Genomic DNA, 21,915 nt, shown 5'->3' with positions numbered 1-21,915 from the left:
CATGCTTCATCTTAGTTCCCTTGCAACCATGCTTCATCTTGGTTCCCTTACAACCATGTTTCATCTTGGTTCCCTTACAACCATGCTTCATCTTGGTTCCCTTACAACCATGCTTCATCTTGGTTTCCTTACAACCATGTTTCATCTTGGTTCCCTTATAACCATACTTCATCTTGGTTCCCTTACAACCATGCTTCATCTTGGTTCCCTTACAACCATGCTTCATCTTGGTTCTCACCTTATTCAGACCTATTTCTGGATATTGTGATTTCTCACCTCATTCAGATCCATTCCAGAATGTTGTGATACCTTTCTCACCTTATTCAGACCTATTCATGGATATTGTGATTTCTCACCTCATTCAGATCCATTCCTGGATGTTGTGATACCTCTCTTCTAACGTCTCTTTCATCAAGTCTTTTACTCATCCCATCAACAGTTTGTCTCTCGTGTCGCTATATTCCCCACAGAGATTCGAGTCTGTCTCATATCATATCATACAAAAACAAAATAAAAAGAATTCATACATTCATATCATCCTTGGGGCATCTTAGGCTAAAAATCGGGCTTTGTTTGTATTTAAGTATCTCCTATTTTCTGATAGAAGAGACTTAAATAGGGGCAGTTGTTGCACCATGATTTTTACCCTAAGATTCTGATTCATTTGCACTGCTATATTTTATTCATTTTTTTTGTTATGTTTACTAACCATTAATCAAAATTGCAAAAATATGTCTTTTTCTTTTTTTTTTGTTAGACAGGGATTGGATCGAGAAAAGTCTGACTTGCGAGATGATGCGAAACGGTCGACGTAAAAATCAATGTTTCGAGTCTATTCCAATTTAATGTTTAAAGTTCCATTGTCTTCATTTTAAATTTCATAAATATCACCCTGATTTTATGTTAAACTTTAGTCTTAATTTTTAAACTTTAATTCAAAATCAAAATTGGATTATTGTTAAGAATTAAAATTAATTTTTAATATAAAAACCATTTCTTTTATTTCTTTTAGTTTTTTTTATTTTTATTACTACTAGTATTATTATTTTATTTCTTTTGTTAAATAAAATAGGTTTTAGGTGGAAAGTCAATTGGGAGACCCCACATCCATGAGCAGTCACGTTTTTGCCAGCAAAAGGAGTCACGGTTTTTGCACCACAAAAGGATTTTCTATCGAAATTCTAAATTCATCACAAGTCTCACATTTGCATTACATTTCAGAATAAACTTTTACAGATTAAATCTCCGCCACATATTGCAAATTTATCAAGGGCCAGAAATTCACCTCAAAGGTTCACACAGATCACCCTCAAATTCCATCCAAATGCAGAAGTCGTGACTCCAATTTTCCCTCTCAATTCGTCACACAGTCCTCACCCTCACTTTCCCATACAAACGGCTTTTTGATTCACAGAAAAGGGAGGAAAATTGATATTGTTATGCTGCCAAAATACCTTCAGAAAATTGGTTCATAACTTCCTCCAAAAGCTATCTTCAGTAAACTGCAAAACTGTAAAATCATAACACCTTCAACAAACATCACCTTCAACGATTTTGCAAAATTATCTCACCAACTTACCATATTCGTACTACAATTTCATACCGAACCGATTTGTTCATCATTACTTCATCTACGGCCAACTGAGCTGAATTCAACATCCATCATCATTTGCAACAAATCGCAACCTTCACACTGAACAACATCTTCAACCAGCTAAGCGCACAACTCCACATCAGCAACAACTCTGAACAACACTACATCAGAGTTCCACATAACCATGATTTGCAGATCCGTCAACAAGCTAAGTTTCCAATCACACATGACACGCACCTTCATTAACACAGCAGTAGCGATTTGAATATAAGCAATGCACAATAAGCCACGAGAATTTTCGAATAGATCCGCATATGCAAGATTCATGTCCTTCAGATATCAAATCCAACATCGTCATCATCACTAATTCGTTCGAGGCGTCAAAACTTACGAGGATTGAAGAAGAGCAAAAGAAATCAAGCTCATCGTGGATTCGTCCCTCCGAGAACATTCCGAGTCGGTTAGTTTTTTGATTCTATATGCTTCTTATAACTTTCATCTTTGACTGATCACCATGTATGTTGTGTTGCCATGTTTGAATCGTATTAGCTTGTAATGTTTGGATTTTACCTCTGTTTGAATTTGGAATGTAATTGTGTGGATTTGTATGCCGCGATGTTGGGTGCGGAGTTATGTGTATACATTTTGTTATCAAAACTGAGAGTGAGCAGTGCAAAGTGAATCAGAAACAAGCGAACAGAGGGATGTGAGTGAGAGGTCGAGTGAATCGAGTGAGGGAGCCAAAAGTGCAGAGAGAGTTCGAGTTTTGGAGATTAGCTGTGAGGTTTGTTGTTATCATTTTACATGAGTTGCAGAGAGTGAGAGATACCGCGAGAATTGAGAGAAGAGGACCGATGGAGATGGAAGCATGAAACAAGAACGTGAAACAGGGGAACAGGGGAGAGGGGAAGCGGTCGAAGGATTTAAGAGTGGGGATAGTTTCTTTTTTAGGGTTTTTTCATGTTAGTATCAATTTGGGCCTTCGTTGTTGTGTAAGACCGATGCATTTTCCTTACCATCACATCCCTGCGCCTATTATCACCCACTATATATGAAGCTTGCTCACAATCAATATGTTGGGCTCAAGGACTATAAGCCCGCCGTTTTTTCTTTATACACACCTTTGTGTTTTCGAGCCCCCCCTTTTCTTTGGTTTGAGTCTTTAAGTCTTGGGCCTACTATCCCTAGGACCCAGCGGATTGTTAATGCTGCGCGCCCCAACGCTACTCGCACCTCCCCTTTTATTTCTCTTTTGAGCCTTTGGTTTTTATTTATTTATTTTAATTTGTTTCTTTGTTATTTGTTTTTATTTTCTCATATATCTTATAAAATAACAAAAACATGTTTTTATTTTTGATTTTATTTTCATACTTTAATTAGCCTTTTAATTTTTCTATTTGATTTTATTTACACACTTTCATCTTTTAAGCAATTAGTTAAATATTGATTTAATTAATTGATCTTTGTTAAGTAAAATCGATTAGTTTACTAATTGATTTTTCTTAATTTTGGTTAATTAATTTAATCAGTTTTTAATTAATTAATTAAATGGTTAACTTGTTTATTTTCCTTTTTAGCTACTTATGTTTTTATATATTATATTTTTATTTCTTTTTTTTCTTTTCAAATTGCTTTGTTCGATTTTCTTTTCTTTTCTTTTAAGCACATGTTAATTCTGTTCCACGACAATTGTGTAAGTCTCCAAAGGTCGAGCAGCAGTGGAATGCGACGTTTAACATCATACACACACAAAATCTTTTGAGCCGAACTACGGCTGCTCTGATTCCTTAATTGGGATACGTAGGCATTAGGTCGCGGTGCCTGAATGAGCACAATCTTGTATATATTTTCTTTCTTTTCCCCTTGTTTCTTTTCTTTTCCTTTTTCGTGTGTTTCCCTTTAGCTTTAGGTTTTAGACTTTTAGATAACACCCTTAGATTTAGACTAACAAGAGCTGATCCCGTCAAGTACGATGGACGTGAGGAGTGCTAACCCCTTCTCCTTGCCTAACCGACACCCTTACCTGTTTCTCTGGGTCGTAAGACCTTTGTTTGTTTTTCCCTTTAGGTTTTACTCGATGTTTTCCTTTCCCATTCCTTGGGATAAATAAACAATCGATGGCGACTTCATTGATTTCGATCCAGTTGTTTCAGCTGGCGACTTCACTGAGGACAAATTGACCTATTGCTAAGCCCATCCTGAGTGACAGTCCTAGATCTTGTTTGTTTTTATCTTTGGGTGTTTGCTTTCTTTATGTTTTCTTTATGTTTTATTTGTATACACTGCTTTATTTGCTGTTATATTCTGGTTATCTGCTGTTGTGTATATATACTATTCTGGATCTACTGTTTTTTCTGGTGGGTGGGATGATACTATGAGGTAAAAGGCCCAATACCCAGGCCAGTATACACCTAGGCTAGCATGGATACTCATGTCAAATCATGTGGCCCTTGACACGTATGAGGAGACATGAGATACCACACTCCGAATTCAGTTCTCTCGACGATGCCTTTGTCATGCACCCCTAGTGCAGATGGCAAGGTACCCGACTAAAGGATTATGGGTGACCATTAGGGATATCATGTTTGTGTCTAGACTGCATACCTGTGAAGTTTGGGATGGGATAGGAAACTTGACCTTTATCATACCCGGATTTTTGGTTTTCAAAGAAGGCGTTGAACCTTTTATCCTGTTACTTTTAACTTGGTGCCGAACCTTTGCCCTTGTGTGCATCTTGCATTGCATATCATTGTATGTCATTGCATAGTTCTCGCATTCATTCAGGTTACCCGAGAACTTATTTCCAGTTGTTCTTTCTCCCAGTTAGCTGTTGACCGTCAAGCTATTTCCTCAACACCGCTACGGAACTAGAGCTACCGTCAGACAAAGAATGGCTGACCAAGAGAAACATAACATGGAATTCATAATGGAAATTGATGAGTTGAAGTCAGGCATGATTAAGCTTACTAAGATTATGCAAGTGTTAATGGCAAGGATTGATCCGCCTCATAGGACTATTATTTCCGAAGTCTCCCTATTATTGTATATCCCTTACAGGTTCGGAAGCCGCCTTCTACTTGGCCTGAATTTGGGTTACCTGAGAATTTCTCTCCAGCATATGTTAATGCTTCTATGGTGGGTCAAACTTCCAGACAAGTATTTCATGCTACAATTTTTTCGAACCTCCTTTCGTGGTTCATACTCCTGCTCAAGCTGTACACGCTCAATATGATAACCCTCTCTATGATTACCGTTTTGTTGGTTCTCGAAGGGTTAGTCAAGGAGATTGTGGTGAAATTGAAGAAGCCCGTGAGCAATATCAGAAGTTGGAAAAGAGATTAAGATCTATGGAAGGAAGCAATTTCTTTAGTGTGAATTCTGATAATATGTGCCTTGTTTCAAATCTCGCCATGCCTGCCAAGTTCAAAGTTCCTGAGTTCGAGAATTATAAGGGGCATACTTGTCCAAGGATTCATTTGACCATGTATTACAGAAAGATGACTACGTATACCAACAACCAGAATTTGCCCATTCATTGCTTTCAGGATAGTTTAAGTGGTGCTTCGTTGAAGTGGTACATGAGTTTAGAAAAGGTCTGTGTTCAAAGTTTCCAAGATTTAGCTGATGCATTCATGAAAAAATACAAGTATAATTTGGATATGGCACCTGACTGTCGTCAACTTCAAAACATGGCTCAGAAGGAAAAGGAATCTTTCAAAGAATATGCTCAACGTTGGAGAGAATTGACTTCCCAAGTTGAACCACCCCTGTCTGAGAAGGAATTGACTAGCTTGTTCATGGATACCCTCTCTCCTTTCTTTCGGGAGAAGATGATTGGAAGTGTGTCTTCAAACTTCACTGATTTGGTAACAATTGGTCAAAGGCTAGAAGAAGGAATTAGGAAAGGAAAAGTGTATGTTGCTGCTGATTCTTCAAAGATACCTTTTGGGAGCTTCCAAAAGAAGAAAGAAGGTGAGACCAGTGCTATTCAAAGACCTTGACAAAGAGCTCAACATTATGATCAACCTCAGGTAGTTGTTGTTCAAGTTCCTCGTCAGAGTACTGGTCAGAATCAGAATCACACTGAAAGGAATAGAACCCAGTTTGACCCTATTCCGATGACTTATACTGAAATGTATCCTCACTTGGTTAAATTGGGCTTGATTACCACAAGGTCTTTTACTCCCCGAGATCCCCCTCCTGCTGGATTCGGGGCTGATCTTCATTGTGAGTTTCATCAGGGAGCTGTTGGTCATGATTTAGAGCATTGTTATGCACTGAAGGCTAGAGTGCAAGATTTAGTCAGAGGAAAAGTGATAAATTTCACGGCTTGTATTCCAAATGTTGTCAACAATCCTTTTCTAGTTCCTGACAAGTGAAGCTTCAATCAAATTCAGATTATCTCCTAAAGCTAAGTGTTTCAAATAGGACATCTCATTCTTGTTGCTGATTAGTCATTAGGCCATGTTTCTTTACTGTTTGCATTTCTTTCAATTATAATGTCTGTTTAATTTCAAACTTGTTTGTTTCTTACTTGTTAATTTTAATGAAATAAGCATTGCATGTTTTGATTCAATTCTTCTTATTTACTGCCTATGTTTCTCTTATTTGCTTTATTTACCATGTTGTTTATGCAAAGATTGGAGGTAGGATGATGAAAATAAAATACCCATAATTGTTGTTGGTGTGCTTTTGATAAAACGTTGCTGATGATGTACATGCCTTATTTCAATTGCCAAACACAAGAGAAATAAGGAAGTTAATCCCTTGTCAACCCCTCTGAGCCTTCGAAGTTGGAGTTTCTTTTTAAACGGAAAAACCCGTAATTTTAACCTAGGGATGGGTAGTTTTTAGTTTATTCATTCGTGCATTCAAATACAAGAGTTTCATTCAAGATACATTTCAATAAAGGTCGCAATCTCAAGCTTTCCTTCGCACACATCCAAGAAGTGTCGAAGATGTTCTCATGTCAGAAGCAGTGATGATGGTTCTCCGTAATTGTTAAGCAGGGAAGTCACTATCTTTCTAGAAAGAAAAAAAAAGAAGAATAAAAAAATGCAAGAAAATCCCGCTAAGTTAAAACCTTTGAAGGAGACTTAGGCAAAATAAAACTGGGGCATCCCGCTAACTGTAAATCTCTAATAAAACAGTTCAGGCAAAAGGTAGGGAAATTAGAAGAAAAAGTCGGAAAAAAAGAAGTCAATAATTCCTAAACAACAAAATGTTGTAGAAAAGAAGTGACTGCCATCTCAAATTATATTCCCTGGCTTCTGAATCATCATTGTTATACAAGTGTTGTAATTCCAAGTTCTCTTAAAACCTGAATGCATAGGTTGAATTAACTGAATGTAGGATGGAAGTCCATCACGAAGATGGGGTGGGTACAAATAAATTTTGAGCCTTATATCCTTTGTTTCTTGAACCATGAACCAGGCCATGTTACAACCTTTAAAAGTCCTAATTGAGGCCAAGTTTATTTCGAAAGCATATTACAACAAGTTTGCCTTAACCTGACTCCAAAAGTTGTGTCAATCATCTGTCTTGATCTATTTGATTTACCTTTTACTTCAAATGCCATGTTTCTTTGCCTTTCTCATTGCCTTACAATTCCATTTCTGTTGATTTCAAAAGTTTGCATGAACTTTACATTTAGATTACCAGTCTTAAACAAACATTTTTGCTTGTAAACAACATTCCTCATCAAGGAATTTTAAACATTTGTGGAAACTTGGTTCGTGATTTTATCAAGGGCATTTCATTTCAAGATTCAGTTCAAGGTTTATCTCAATACGAGCTATTCTCAGATTTGGTTTATCAAAAGACTTCTTTAGAGACTCATGCTGGGGAAAATGTTTCCAAGTTCCAAGTGCTTAGTCATTTCCAGATTTATTAAAGCTGAAACCATGATCAGTCTGTTCTACATCAATCAGTTAAGCTGGGAAAATCTTCTTCAAGAGAATTCCCTAGGCATTTTATCAGTCCATCTCAAAGGATCATCAGTTTAGTACAGTTTGCAAGTGTGCAAAAAGAGCTTTTTGGAAGTGTTCCAAGTGTTGAGGAATCAGATATCCTTTTCTGCCGCACAAAAGAGTCTATCTCCGTAGTTGTCACAAATAAATGCATTGCATTGATCATTCATATCATGCATAGAAAAATTATCATGCATAGAAAAATTTCACGCTCATTTACACTTTCCGAGGTCTGGTTGCTATCGACATCTTACCTTGAGATCAAAGTTCAACTCACTTGGCATCTATCTAGTACATATTTATCCCTTTGGTTCATTTGTCTCTGTTTATCCGATGTTTATTTCGGATTTGTCTCTTTACAACCATTTTTTTATCTTGGTTCCCTTACAACCATGTTTCATCTTGGTTCCCTTACAACCATGCTTCATCTTGGTTTCCTTACAACCATGTTTCATCTTGGTTCCCTTACCACCATGCTTCATCTTGGTTTCCTCTTACAACCTTGCTTCATCTTGGTTCCCTTACAACCATGTTTCATCTTGGTTCCCTTACAACCATGCTTCATCTTGTTTCCCTTATCCATGGGCTCTTAATTACTTAGCTCACTTTGTTTTCAAAATGTTTGAAGTGTAGTGTGTGAATAGGAGAAGACTTTTGAATAAGGACTTTAGCTTGTAAATAAGCGTAGCCTTTTTTGAAAGTAGTTTTGAAAAGAAGTGGGAAAAGAGTTTGAATTTAAATCAGAGCAAGCAATTAGTAGCAACTACCCTAATTTTAAGATTTATGTTCTTTCAACTTTTCAGTTTGAAAGGGGCTATCCATACCATAGAAGGTAGGAAGTCCTTTCATTGGATATAAAAAGGGTCATCGAGGAAGTATCGTTCGCTATAAAACTGTCCCTACCATATAGAGGGTAGGTAGTCTTTAGGGAAGGATATAATAATCATTAATCTTTTTTAGGCAGCAGGCGAGGATACCTTAGCAATGGGACAATCATCTTATTTCTGAGGCAACATCGAGGGACAAAAGTCTTATGGTGATTTCAATGTATTAAGGCAGCACTTGCTTTAGGTATCCTCGAAATCGAGGGACTTGACTATTCAGAATTACACTCAAAAGGCAACAGATAATAAGGCAACAGGCAACAAGAGGGGTTACCCCAAAGGTGTGTGTGTGGCACAATCACGTGGTTAAATTCAGTTATTTTATCTTGTAATTAGTTATTCTAATTCAGTTAACAGGCTTGCACTCCCTAGGATTACTAACCACACAGAAAAAAGAAAACAGTTTAATGGTCCTACGCTATTACAATAAACACTTGTTGATGCGGGAAATAAAAGGCAAAAAACAGAATAAAGGCATAAATTAAGAAAGAAAAACAATTAATTTAAATATCTCGAGCCTTCATCGAATCCTTGATCAACCCTGAAAAAGAAGAGAAAAGTTAGTGCATTAAAGATCGACAACCCTAATTTATCAGGATAAATCAGGGCTAAAACAACTGGTTTAAATAAAATATGAAAAGTAAATAATTTAATATTTTTAAATAACCATATAAGAAAATTGAATGTTCGATTAAATATAATAATTAAATAATTATTGGATTAAATCCTAATTATTTAATTGATTAAAAGTATATGTGAAAATTTGAATTCTTAGTAAAAAACAATTATTGGCAGAATTAAAAAAAATCGAGTTTTCGATAAAAAATAAATAATTATTAAATTATTATATAACAAAATGTGATTTGTTTGAATAACTTAAGTTTTAATAAAAATAAAAAAAAACTATGATGATAAAAAATAAAAGAAGAATGAAAATAAATAAGGGATTGTATAATTAAAAATAAAAAAAATAGAAAATACTTAGCTCTGATCCAGTGTGGCAGGTCCCTGGAGGTCTATGGTAGACTAGCGCTTTCTGGTGCGTAGGATTTGAAACTGGGGTGATCCAATGAAAGAACGCTGAGGGACCATAGTATCCTCGTGAGTCTTAATGCACCGGATCCCTGAACTTGCCACCATCCTTACGCGCCTTTTCTTGGTTTGAATGGACCAATGGCGTGGTGACACGGCTTCCTCTTCTTCATGGAAACTTTCATTATGCGCTTTTTACAACGCTTATTACATAAACGCTATAAAAAGCCATACTTATTACACCTACAAAATCATAAACCCCACAAAACGAAGCAAAAATTTGGCGCACCCCCATGGATACGATCGTCCAGGCGTCATGAGTTCAATGATACCTACCTTCAACCCTAATTTTACATGTAACGCAAAGCCTCGAATTGAAAGTCACAAACCCTAACATGGTGATAGGTCGTAAACGTGCCCAGAGATACAATTAACTTTCCAAAAATAATCAACACATCATGACAAACATATATATGCAATTAATTTTCGTTAAGAATGCATCAATGATTGAATTCGAATCAAAGTTTAAACTAGCAAATCGTGACTTACAGGGACGCGTTCTTGATGCTTTAGAGCCAGGGAATGATTGGGATAGCTTCAGAGCACCTTCAGGAACGTGTTTGGATTAATGAAGCTCCATGTAATGGTCTCCAACTTTGAATTTTCTTGAATTTTTTGGAGTCCTTTAGGGTTCTTTGAGGCAGAAACTTCAGCGTCCTTGTGATCTGCAATGCTTATGCTCTTATAGGAGAATGATTTTAGGTTAAAAATCTGGACCAAATCTTCTTGAATCAATCATTTGAAATTTGATTTCAATATGATTTTAAAGTTTCTATTTTTGCCAAATTTCATATCCAATCTTCAACAAATTTGCTTGCACGAAATTAAATGGAAAATATGTTATGAATGGTGATTGGATTTGATTAAGACAAGATCTCTACTAGAATATTTGATTTTTACTTGATTTACATGAATTAAATCACTTTTAAATGATTAAAAATTCATAAAAAATCAAATAAATATTACAAAATTTGTGACAATCAGATTTGGGGCCTCAGATTTCGTGACAATCATTTTGAACCACTTTTACTTCACATTTTTCTTTCAAAATTGTCCAAATTTGACAAGCCATATCTCCCTCAATTTTTAAGGTATGGATGAGTTCTAGGACTTTTTGTAAACCTCAAGACGTCCTCTACAAGCCACTTTGGAAGATTTTTTTCCATTTGAGGATTTTATCTTGATGATATGGGCTTTGACAAAAACCTGCTTTTGGTTGACTTTCAAAGAGGACCTATAATCTTTTGATCCATACCTCTCAAATGAAGCATTTTTAGACTTGGCATGTGAGAGACAAAGTTGTAGAAAATTCAATTTCATTCAAATTGAGCTTTGGATGGGAAATTTATGATGTTCCATGTGAAAGTTATGGCTGGTCAAAGTTCAGTTGACTTTAGGTTAAAAAACTCTAATTTAGAAACTTTAGGTTTTGTTAAGTTCTGAACTTTCCTTCATGAATAATGATCAATCCTTGATCAAATGATGAATGATACTTCAAAATAAGGATGTTGACAAAAAATCGGGAATTTTGACTGTACTTTGACCACAGTTGTCTTTTAGGTCAAACTAGTTGAATGTCTGAACAATTGACTGAGTAATTTTTGGATTTGAAGCTTGAAATTTGTCATAGAAATAGTTTGGAAAATAATAAGCCACATGAAATCCATTGGAGACCTTGATTTATTAATTTTCTTTAGAGAAATCAAAACCCTAGTTTAGGAGGTCATTATTTAGGACAGTATGTCCTTGAGTCTTGAACCTTGGCTTGAGTTTGAAAGTGGAAATGAGATGGGCAAATTTTGGGGTATGACAGCTGCCCCTGTTCAATCTTCTTAAACCTGAAGATATAGAGTGGTTTGTATGTCAGTCGGTATCTAAAGGTGGAAGATGATTGAATACTAAAATACCCAGAAATTTGCGCTTGCTGATGTTCGAACTTGTGTCAGAGATGAGCTTAGAGATGCCATCCGCAGAAAGTATGAAGTGGGCTTAAAGATGCCATCCAGGAAAAGTATTGTCGGATATGGGCTTAAAGATGCCATCAGTTGATGTGCTGACGTGTGTCAGGCTGAGTCGTACATTAGACCATATATGTGGCGTCAGAATTAAGTTGTTGGCTCGATTGCCCTGAGCGTCTGGATCATATGAGTGAATTAATTGTCGTGAATCTATTGTCATGATTCCATTGTCGTAAATTCATTGCTGTAACTCAATTGTCGTGACTCCGTCGTCGTGACCCTATTGTCATGATCGTTTCCGAACTGAATATCGGGATTAGATATGTGACTTAACTATTGTGACTCTATTGTCGTGATTCCATTATCGTGACTCAGTTGTCGTGACTCTATTGTCATGACTCAGTTGTCGTGATTCCATTATTGTGACTCAGTTGTTGTGATTCCATTATCGTGACTTAGTTGTCGTGATTCCATTATCGTGACTCAGTTGTCGTGATTCCATTATCGTGACTCAATTGTCGTGATTCCATTATCGTGACTCCATTGTGTAACACCCTGGATTTCCATATGGTCAAGTGGTAGCAGGAATTGCTATGAATATGTACTTAACCCCTAGGTACATGGTTCGATTCCTGCGGGAGGCAAAAACAATATTTCCTGGGCAGCCGGTAAGCGGACCTAGGGGGATTATTGATTAAGCCGGTAACATGCTCGGTTGGCCGACACGGTTGATGCGTGCAGCGGATATCGGGGTGTTACACATTGTCGTGACTCCATTGTCGTGACTCCATTGTCGTGACTCCATTGTCGTGACTCCATTGTCATGACTCTATTGTCGTGACTCCATTGTCGTGTTCTTTTCTGAATTGAGCGTCATGATTAAGTCTATCTCTTTCTTTGATCGTGTCCGCACCGTTCATGATGTTGATCGTGTCAGCACTGTTCGTAGTAACTGAATTAGATCTTGGAAAGATGATCGTGTCTACACCGTTCGTGATGATAGAATTAGATCTTTGAATGTTGATCGTCTCGGCACCTTGTGGGGTAACCAATTTAGATCTTGTAATGTCGATCGTCTCAGCATCTTGTGGGGTAACCAATATAGATCTTTGTAATGTCAATCGTCTCAACATCGTGTATAGCCACTGATTTAGATCTTGGAATGATCGTCTCCACCGTTTGTATTGATGGATTTAGATCTTTGATTGTTGATCGTCTCGACGCCTTGTGGGGTAACCAATTTAGATCTTTGAGAATTGGATATATTGTTTATCTGCTTGTACATGTATCCTGAAAAGGTAAAGTTAATCTTTATGCAATGTCATGATGCATGTATTATATGATGAGTCTCTCAAAATAAATGAGAAACTTGAATGTTATGTATGAATTTATTATGATATATGATGTGTAAGCATGATTTATGCTATCTGGAGTATACTAGTAATTTTTCTTGATTGAGAAATTAAATCTCTATATCATTGTGATTTTGATGTATGGTCTTGTTTTGAAGATGCTCCACTAGGGATTTATGATTTTCTGCTTGGAGATGAGAGCCATTTGAATGATTGATCCTTGATGCACCCTGACTAGGGATAAGAGAGATGAATAGACCCTGTTGGAGGAGGGATGGAAGATAGATACTTAAAGATTACTTTGTGGGGATATGATCATGTGACACTGGCTCTGTGGGAAAACATGGATGCCTTGAACATTGTCCCTAATGATTGTAGTAACTGTCGTTCTAGGACTTGTATTGATTGGGACACACCAATGAGTGTTGATCGAAGTGTTTGAATATGCCTTGCATAGCTTTGCCCCAGTTAATAGGGACCTTGGAGAGTTTTGCCTCGTGGGGACCTTATGAGATGCGTACTATGGGTGACTTGCCCCTAGTAATCATAAACTTAGGGTGATTCCCCTTACTGGTCGGGAAGTAGCATCAGACCCACTCGGGTGTATGCCCCTGATTATTTGACATTCTTGAGAGATTATCGGAATCTTGACTTGATTGCCCCAGATCGACTGGATAAATTGTGTCATGCCCCTTGTATTTGTAGGAGACGTTGCTTTTGAAATGATTTCTTCTGTCGAGATGAATTTTGATCATTAGTTGTACCCTGTGTAAATTCTTTCTGATGCTAACATTTGAAATTATGTAGCAGAATATGTTTAATAATGAATTCATAAGATGCAATGCATATGTCTGCCTTGAGTTTCTTTTGAAAAACATTAAAATAGGAGATGTAAAAGCGTGATGTTTGTAAAAAACGTGATGTTTGTAAAAACGAAATATCAACTCAGCATTTGTGGTAAATCTTAAAGAGTCAAGATACCATTTTGGTGACAGTATGCTTTCGAACTAACCATGCTTCAGTTAGGACTTTCAAGGGTTGTAACTGTTAGAACAAGATTTGTTCTGATCAATTATCTTAGTTTTGATGATAACAATAATATGAATTTTGCTTAAGATAATATGGTACTCTAATCCAATGCAATTTCCTTTTCAGGAAATATATAAAGAGTATGCATAAATCAGCGCTCAGAAGCTTTGACTCAGAAGGTTCAGCATGCAACATCAGAACATGGTCTGGCAAGACATCAGAAGATGGTCGAAGCAGAATCAGAACATGGGTCTATGGAAGCATCAGAAGAACATGAGATCAGAAGCACTGAAGTTCTGATGGTATCACGCTAAGAAGCACTTCAAGGTCAGAAGATCAGAAGATGCTTTGCACCAAGCTGTTTGACTCTGATGATAATCAAACGTTGTATTTACAAACATCAGATCAGAAGAAAGTACAAGTGGCAGGCTACGCTGACTGACAAAAGGAACGTTAGAAGCTATTAAAGGCAACGTCAGTAGACACAGCGTGAACAAGGCTCGAGGTAGTTGACAAAAGCGTATAACATTAAATGCAAAGCTGTACGGAACACGCAAAGCATTAAATGCATTCAACGGTCATCTTCTCAAACGCCTATAAATATGAAGTTCTGATGAGAAGCAAGGTTAACGATTCTGGAACAAAACAACTCATATTAACTTGCTGAAACGCTGTTCAAATCAAAGCTCAGAATCTTCATCTTCATCAAAGCTCACTACATTGCTTTTGTAATATCTTAGTGAGATTAAGCTTAAACTTTAAGAGAAATATCACAGTTTGTGATTATAGCTTTTAAGAAGCATTGTAATACTCTTAGAAAAATTACATTAAGTTGTAAGTAACTAGAGTGATCGTGTTGATCAGAATACTCTAGGAAGTCTTAGCTTGTGTCTAAGCAGTTGTAATTAGAGTGATCACGTGGTGGTCAGGATACTCTAAGAAAGTCTTAGCTTGTGTCTAAGCAGTTGTTCCTGGAGTGATCAGGTTGTGATCAGGATACTCTAGAAGACTTAGTCGTGGACTAAGTGGAAAACCATTGTAATCCGTGCGATTAGTGGATTAAATCCTCAGTTGAGGTAAATCATCTCTGCGGGGGTGGACTGGAGTAGTTTAGTTAACAACGAACCAGGATAAAAATAACTGTGCAATTTATTTTTATCTGTCAAGTTTTTAAAGCTACACTTATTCAAACCCCCCCCCCCCCCTTTCTAAGTGTTTTTCTATCCTTCAATTGGCATCAGAGCGCCGGTTCTAAGGTGCAAGCACTTAACCGTGTTTAGAAAAGATTCAGGAAGAGAAAAACGCTTCATTAAAAGATGGCTGGTGAATCTCAAGCAAATCCAACTCCATCTACATCTGGCTCTGCTGAGCAACACAATGGAAACAATGGTTATACTAGACCACCAGTATTTGACGGTGAAAACTTTGAATACTGGAAAGATAAACTGGAAAGTTACTTTCTTGGTCTAGATGGTGATCTATGGGATCTTCTGATGGATGGTTACAAACATCCGGTAAATGCCAGAGGCGTAAAGCTGACAAGGCAAGAAATGAGCGATGATCAGAAGAAGCTTTTCAGGAATCATCATAAATGCAGAACTGTTTTGCTGAATGCTATCTCTCATGCTGAGTATGAGAAGATATCTAACAGGGAAACGGCCTATGACATATATGAGTCCTTGAAAATGACTCATGAAGGAAACGCTCAAGTCAAGGAGACCAAAGCTCTCGCATTAATCCAGAAGTATGAAGCCTTCAAGATGGAGGATGATGAAGACATTGAAAGGATGTTTTCAAGATTTCAAACTCTTACTGCTGGATTGAGAGTTTTGGATAAAGGCTACACCAAGGCTGATCATGTAAAGAAGATTATCAGAAGCTTACCCAGAAGATGGGGTCCAATGGTAACTGCATTCAAGATTGCAAAGAATCTGAATGAAGTTTCTTTGGAAGAGCTTATCAGTGCCTTGAGAAGCCATGAAATTGAGCTGGACGCAAACGAGCCTCAGAAGAAAGGTAAGTCTATTGCATTAAAAGCAAATATCAAAAAATGCACTAACGCTTTTCAGGCTAGAGAAGAAGATCCTGAAGAATCAGAATCTGAAGAAGAAGATGAACTGTCCATGATCTCCAGAAGGGTAAACCAACTCTGGAAGAGCAAGCAAAGGAAGTTCAGAGGCTTCAGAAGTTCAAAGAGATTTGAACGTGGAGAATCTTCTGATGACAGAAGATCTGACAAAAAGAAGGTCATGTGCTATGAATGCAATGAACCTGGACACTATAAGAATGAATGTCCAAAACTTCAGAAGGAGAATTCCAAGAAAAAGTTTCATAAGAAGAAAGGTCTTATGGCAACATGGGATGATTCTGAATCAGAAGATGAACCTGACTCTGAAGATGAGCAAGCCAACTTTGCGCTGATGGCTACAGAAGATGATGGATCAGAATCTACATCAGAATCAGATTCTGAAGAGGTATTTTCTGAACTATCTAGAAAAGAGTTAGTTTCCAGTCTAACAGAACTTCTGGAACTCAAAGCTCATCTTAGTATCAAATACAAAAAGCTGAAGAAGCAATTTGAATTTGAAACTAAGAAGCTGGAATTGGAAAATTCTGAACTGAAGGAAAAAGTTTTAAAGTTATCCAAAAACAGTGGATCTCCTTCTGAAACAGAAAAAGCCATTCCTAGCATGAATCATATTCTGAAAGAATATGACTTGAGCTTCAGAAAATTTTTATCTAGAAGCATAGGCAGAAGTCAACTTGCTTCTATGATATATGCTGTGTCTGGAAATAATAGAGTTGGCATTGGTTATGAGGGTGAAATCCCATACAAGCTTGAATCTGTGGATGATATGAAAATATCATACAAGCCTCTGTACAACCAATTTAAATTTGGCCACTCCCATGATATTAGGCACACATCACATGCACAAAGCTTTCACGTTACACACACTAAGAAGCATGTGACACAACCTAGGAAATATCATGAAACTCACATTAAGAATTATCATGCTGTTCCTCCTATTGCTTACAATGTTAAACCCAAGTTCAATCAGAACTTGAGAAAATCTAACAAGAAAGGACCCAAGAAAATGTGGGTACCTAAGGATAAGATCATCCCTATTGCAGATATCCTTGGCTGCAAAAAGGACAAAGCACAACATGTCATGGTACCTGGACTCTGGATGCTCACGACACATGACAGGAAGAAGGTCTATGTTCCAAGACCTGGTGCTTAAGTCTGGAGGAGAAGTCAAGTTTGGAGGAGATCAGAAGGGCAAGATAATTGGCTCTGGAACTATAAAGTCTGGTAACTCTCCTTCCATTTCAAATGTACTTCTTGTAGAAGGGTTAACACATAACCTCTTATCTATCAGTCAATTGAGTGACAATGGTTATGATATAATCTTTAATCAAAAGTCTTGCAAGGCTGTAAATCAGAAGGATGGCTCAATCCTATTTACCGGCAAGAGGAAGAACAACATTTATAAGACAGATCTGCAAGATCTTATGAGTCAGAAGGTGACTTGTCTTATGTCTGTTTCTGAAGAGCAGTGGGTCTGGCACAGAAGATTAGGTCATGCTAGTTTGAGAAAGATTTCTCAGATTAACAAACTGGATCTTGTCAGAGGACTCCCTAATCTGAAATTCAAATCAGATGCTCTTTGTGAAGCATGTCAGAAGGGCAAGTTCTCCAAACCTGCATTCAAGTCCAAGAATGTTGTTTCTACCTCAAGGCCACTAGAACTCTTGCACATTGATCTGTTTGGCCCAGTAAAAACAGCATCTGTCAGAGGGAAGAAATATGGATTAGTCATTGTAGATGATTATAGCCGCTGGACATGGGTAAAGTTTTTGAAACACAAGGATGAGTCTCATTCAGTGTTCTTTGAATTCTGCACTCAGATTCAATCTGAGAAAGAGTGTAAAATCATAAAGGTCAGAAGTGATCATGGTGGTGAATTTGAGAATAGATTCTTTGAAAAGTTCTTCAAAGAAAATGGTATTGCCCATGATTTCTCTTGTCCTAGAACTCCACAGCAAAATGGAGTTGTAGAACGAAAGAATAGGACTCTGCAAGAAATGGCCAGAACCATGATCAATGAAACCAATATGGCTAAGCATTTCTGGGCAGAAGCAATAAACACTGCATGCTATATTCAGAATAGAATCTCTATCAGACCTATTCTAAATAAGACTCCTTATGAATTGTGGAAGAACAGAAAGCCCAACATTTCATATTTCCATCCTTTTGGATGTGTATGCTTTATTTTGAACACTAAAGATCATCTTGGTAAATTTGATTCCAAAGCACAAAAATGTTTCCTTCTTGGATATTCTGAACGCTCAAAAGGCTACAGAGTATACAATACTGAAACATTGGTTGTAGAAGAATCAATCAATATCAGGTTTGATGATAAGCTTGGTTCTGAAAAACCAAAGCAGTTTGATAATTTTGCAGATTGTGATATTGATGTATCAGAAGTTGTTGAGCCAAGAAGCAACGCATCAGAAGCAGAACTTCTCAGAAGCAAAGAATCTGAAGATCAAGTATCAGCTTCTCTGGAGAATCTAAGCATTTCTGAAGAACCATCTGTCAGAAGATCATCCAGACTCATTTCTGGTCATTCAGAAGATGTCATTCTTGGAAAGAAGGATGATCCAATCAGAACAAGAGCATTCCTTAAGAACAATGCAGACTGTCAATTAGGTCTTGTATCTTTGATCGAGCCAACTTCTGTTGATCATGCTCTAGAAGATCCAGACTGGATAATTGCTATGCAAGAAGAACTGAATCAGTTTACAAGGAATGATGTTTGGGATCTTGTTCCTAGACCAGATGGATTCAATATAATCGGTACAAAATGGGTCTTCAGAAACAAGCTCAGTGAGAAAGGTGAAGTGGTAAGAAACAAAGCCAGACTGGTGGCTCAGGGTTACAGTCAGCAAGAAGGGATTGACTATACAGAAACCTTTGCACCAGTGGCCAGGTTAGAATCTATTCTTCTATTAATTTCATTTGCCACTCAATATAACATCACTCTCTATCAGATGGATGTTAAGAGTGCCTTCTTAAATGGTTATATAGATGAAGAAGTTTATGTCCATCAACCTCCTGGTTTTGAAGACTCTATGTCTCCTAATCATGTTTTTAAACTAAAGAAATCATTGTATGGATTGAAACAAGCTCCCAGAGCTTGGTATGAACGCTTAAGTTCTTTCCTTCTGGATAATGGTTTCACTAGAGGAAAAGTGGACACTACTCTCTTTTGTAAAACCTTTAAAAGGGATATTTTAATTTGTCAAATATATGTAGATGATATTATTTTTGGAACATCTAATGCTACATTTGGAAAGGAGTTTGCTGAGTCTATGCAGGCTGAGTTTGAAATGAGCATGATGGGAGAACTCAAGTACTTCCTTGGAATACAAATAAATCAAACATCAGAAGGAACGTATGTTCACCAAACCAAGTATGTGAAGGAACTTCTGAAGAAGTTTAATCTTCTAGACTGCAAAGAAGCCAAAACTCCTATGCATCCAACATGCATCCTAGGTAAGGATGAGGTAAGTAAGAAGGTAGATCAGAAGTTATACAGAGGTATGATTGGATCTCTTCTATATTTGACTGCTTCTAGACCTGACATTCTTTTCAGTGTTTGTTTGTGTGCTAGATTCCAATCAGACCCTAGAGAATCTCATTTAACTGCTGTTAAGAGAATTCTAAGGTATCTGAAAGGTACTACTAATGTTGGCTTAGTTTACAGAAAATCTAAAGAATACAACTTAGTAGGATTTTGCGATGCTGACTATGCTGGAGACAGAATCGAAAGAAAGAGTACTTCAGGAAGTTGCCAATTTCTTGGAAGTCATTTGATCTCCTGGTATAGCAAGAAACAAGCAACTATTGCTCTATCAACAACAGAAGCAGAATATGTCGCTGCTGCTGGTTGTAGTACACAGATGGTCTGGATGAAGAGTCAGCTAGAAGATTATCAGATATATGAGAGTAACATTCCTATATTCTGTGATAATACTTCTGCTATATGTTTATCTAAGAATCCTATTCTTCATTCAAAAGCTAAACATATTGAGATTAAACATCATTTCATAAGGGACTATGTTCAGAAGGGTGTTCTATCTTTAAACTTTGTGGATACAGACCATCAATGGGCTGATATCTTTACAAAACCCCTGGCTGAAGATAGGTTTAAGTTCATTCTGAAGAACATCAGTATGGATTTATGCCCAGAATGAGAAGATGAGAAGTTCTTATGTATGAGTATCTTCTGAAATGAAATCATCCTTTTCCTCCGTGTGTTTCTTTTTGTTTGTCTCTGAATCTTTTCTGTTTTTTGATGATATGACAAAAAGGGGGAGAAATATGTGATAAATGATTTGATTTAATCAGTTGCTGGGTAAAGCTCCCACACATTCACTAACAAGAACTGCAAGTTCTATATGGTTTAAGTGTTTTGCAGGTATAAAGAAGTGAAGAAAATCTTCAAAGCAAACACAAGAAGCAAAACCATAAGAAGCGTTATTCTGTAAAAAGAATAAGCTTATGGAAACTGAAGCAAGCTGAGTGCTGTCAAGCTTCAGAATCAGAAGCACTAATAATAGAATTTGATCCAAAATTTGTCTATTTGCTTTGACAAAATTCTATTTGCTCTGATACATTATTTTAGCCTATATGGCTCTAATACATATCATGTGTTCTAATATACATTTTATGTTCTGACTCGTTCATGATGACTTTTGTCGTTTAGTTTTTGTTCTGTAACATTTCAGGATGTAGAGATGCTCTGATGATGCTCTGGTACATTCAACAATGTTCTGATACAAATCTAGCATGAAGTGATGTTGGTAGAAATTCAAAGCTCTGAAGCTATCCGAGGGAAGCAGAAATCAGAAGCTGTGAATGTTCTAAAGATCCAGAAAACTCAAGTTCTGAAGCTGTCCTAAATGGAAGCAGAAATCAGAAGCTGTGAATGTTCTGAAGATCAAAGAAATTCAAGTTCTGAAGCTGTCCTAGATGGAAGCGGGAATCAGAAGCTGGGAATGTTCTGAAGATCAAAGAAATTCAAGTTCTGAAGCTGTCCTAAATGGAAGCAGGAATCAGAAGCTATGAGTGTTCTAGGGATCTAAAGAAATTCAAGTTCTGAAGCTGTCCAATGGAAGCAGAAGTCAGAAGCTATGAATTCTCTGAAGACAGAAGCTTATGTGATCGTCTCTACCGAAATAATCAGGGAAGTCTTTTATTAAAGTTCTTCGAGTATTTATTTCAGGGGGAGATTATTTATCTCAGGGGGAGATTGTTAATCTCAGGGGGAGACATATTCACATGCTTATGCTATAGCTGTGTAATTTGTCTTTTGCTGTCTGCTCTTTCTGATCGCAAATTCATATCATTTATATATGTTTTTGTCATCATCAAAAAGGGGGAGATTGTTAGAACAAGATTTGTTCTGATCAATTATCTTAGTTTTGATGATAACAATAATATGAATTTTGCTTAAGATAATATGGTACTCTAATCCAATGCAATTTCCTTTTCAGGAAATATATAAAGAGTATGCATAAATCAGCGCTCAGAAGCTTTGACTCAGAAGGTTCAGCATGCAACATCAGAACATGGTCTGGCAAGACATCAGAAGATGGTCGAAGCAGAATCAGAACATGGGTCTATGGAAGCATCAGAAGAACATGAGATCAGAAGCACTGAAGTTCTGATGGTATCACGCTAAGAAGCACTTCAAGGTCAGAAGATCAGAAGATGCTTTGCACCAAGCTGTTTGACTCTGATGATAATCAAACGTTGTATTTACAAACATCAGATCAGAAGAAAGTACAAGTGGCAGGCTACGCTGACTGACAAAAGGAACGTTAGAAGCTATTAAAGGCAACGTCAGTAGACACAGCGTGAACAAGGCTCGAGGTAGTTGACAAAAGCGTATAACATTAAATGCAAAGCTGTACGGAACACGCAAAGCATTAAATGCATTCAACGGTCATCTTCTCAAACGCCTATAA

General features: G+C 37.1%; 1 long non-coding RNA gene across 1 annotated transcript; it reads left to right on the top strand.

Annotated features, from left to right (window-relative positions):
- The first annotated feature begins 1,120 nt into the window (after positions 1–1,120).
- On the top strand, positions 1,121–13,606 carry LOC131594959 (uncharacterized). The gene is made up of 2 exons (XR_009281626.1): positions 1,121–2,054; positions 4,418–13,606. It is a non-coding gene; the product is annotated as an uncharacterized LOC131594959 (long non-coding RNA).
- Positions 13,607–21,915: the final 8,309 nt, after the last annotated feature.

The sequence above is a fragment of the Vicia villosa genome, linkage group LG4 (genome assembly GCF_029867415.1).
Source record: "Vicia villosa cultivar HV-30 ecotype Madison, WI linkage group LG4, Vvil1.0, whole genome shotgun sequence".
Lineage (NCBI taxonomy): Eukaryota > Viridiplantae > Streptophyta > Magnoliopsida > Fabales > Fabaceae > Vicia > Vicia villosa.
This window is presented reverse-complemented; position numbering and strand designations above follow the sequence as displayed.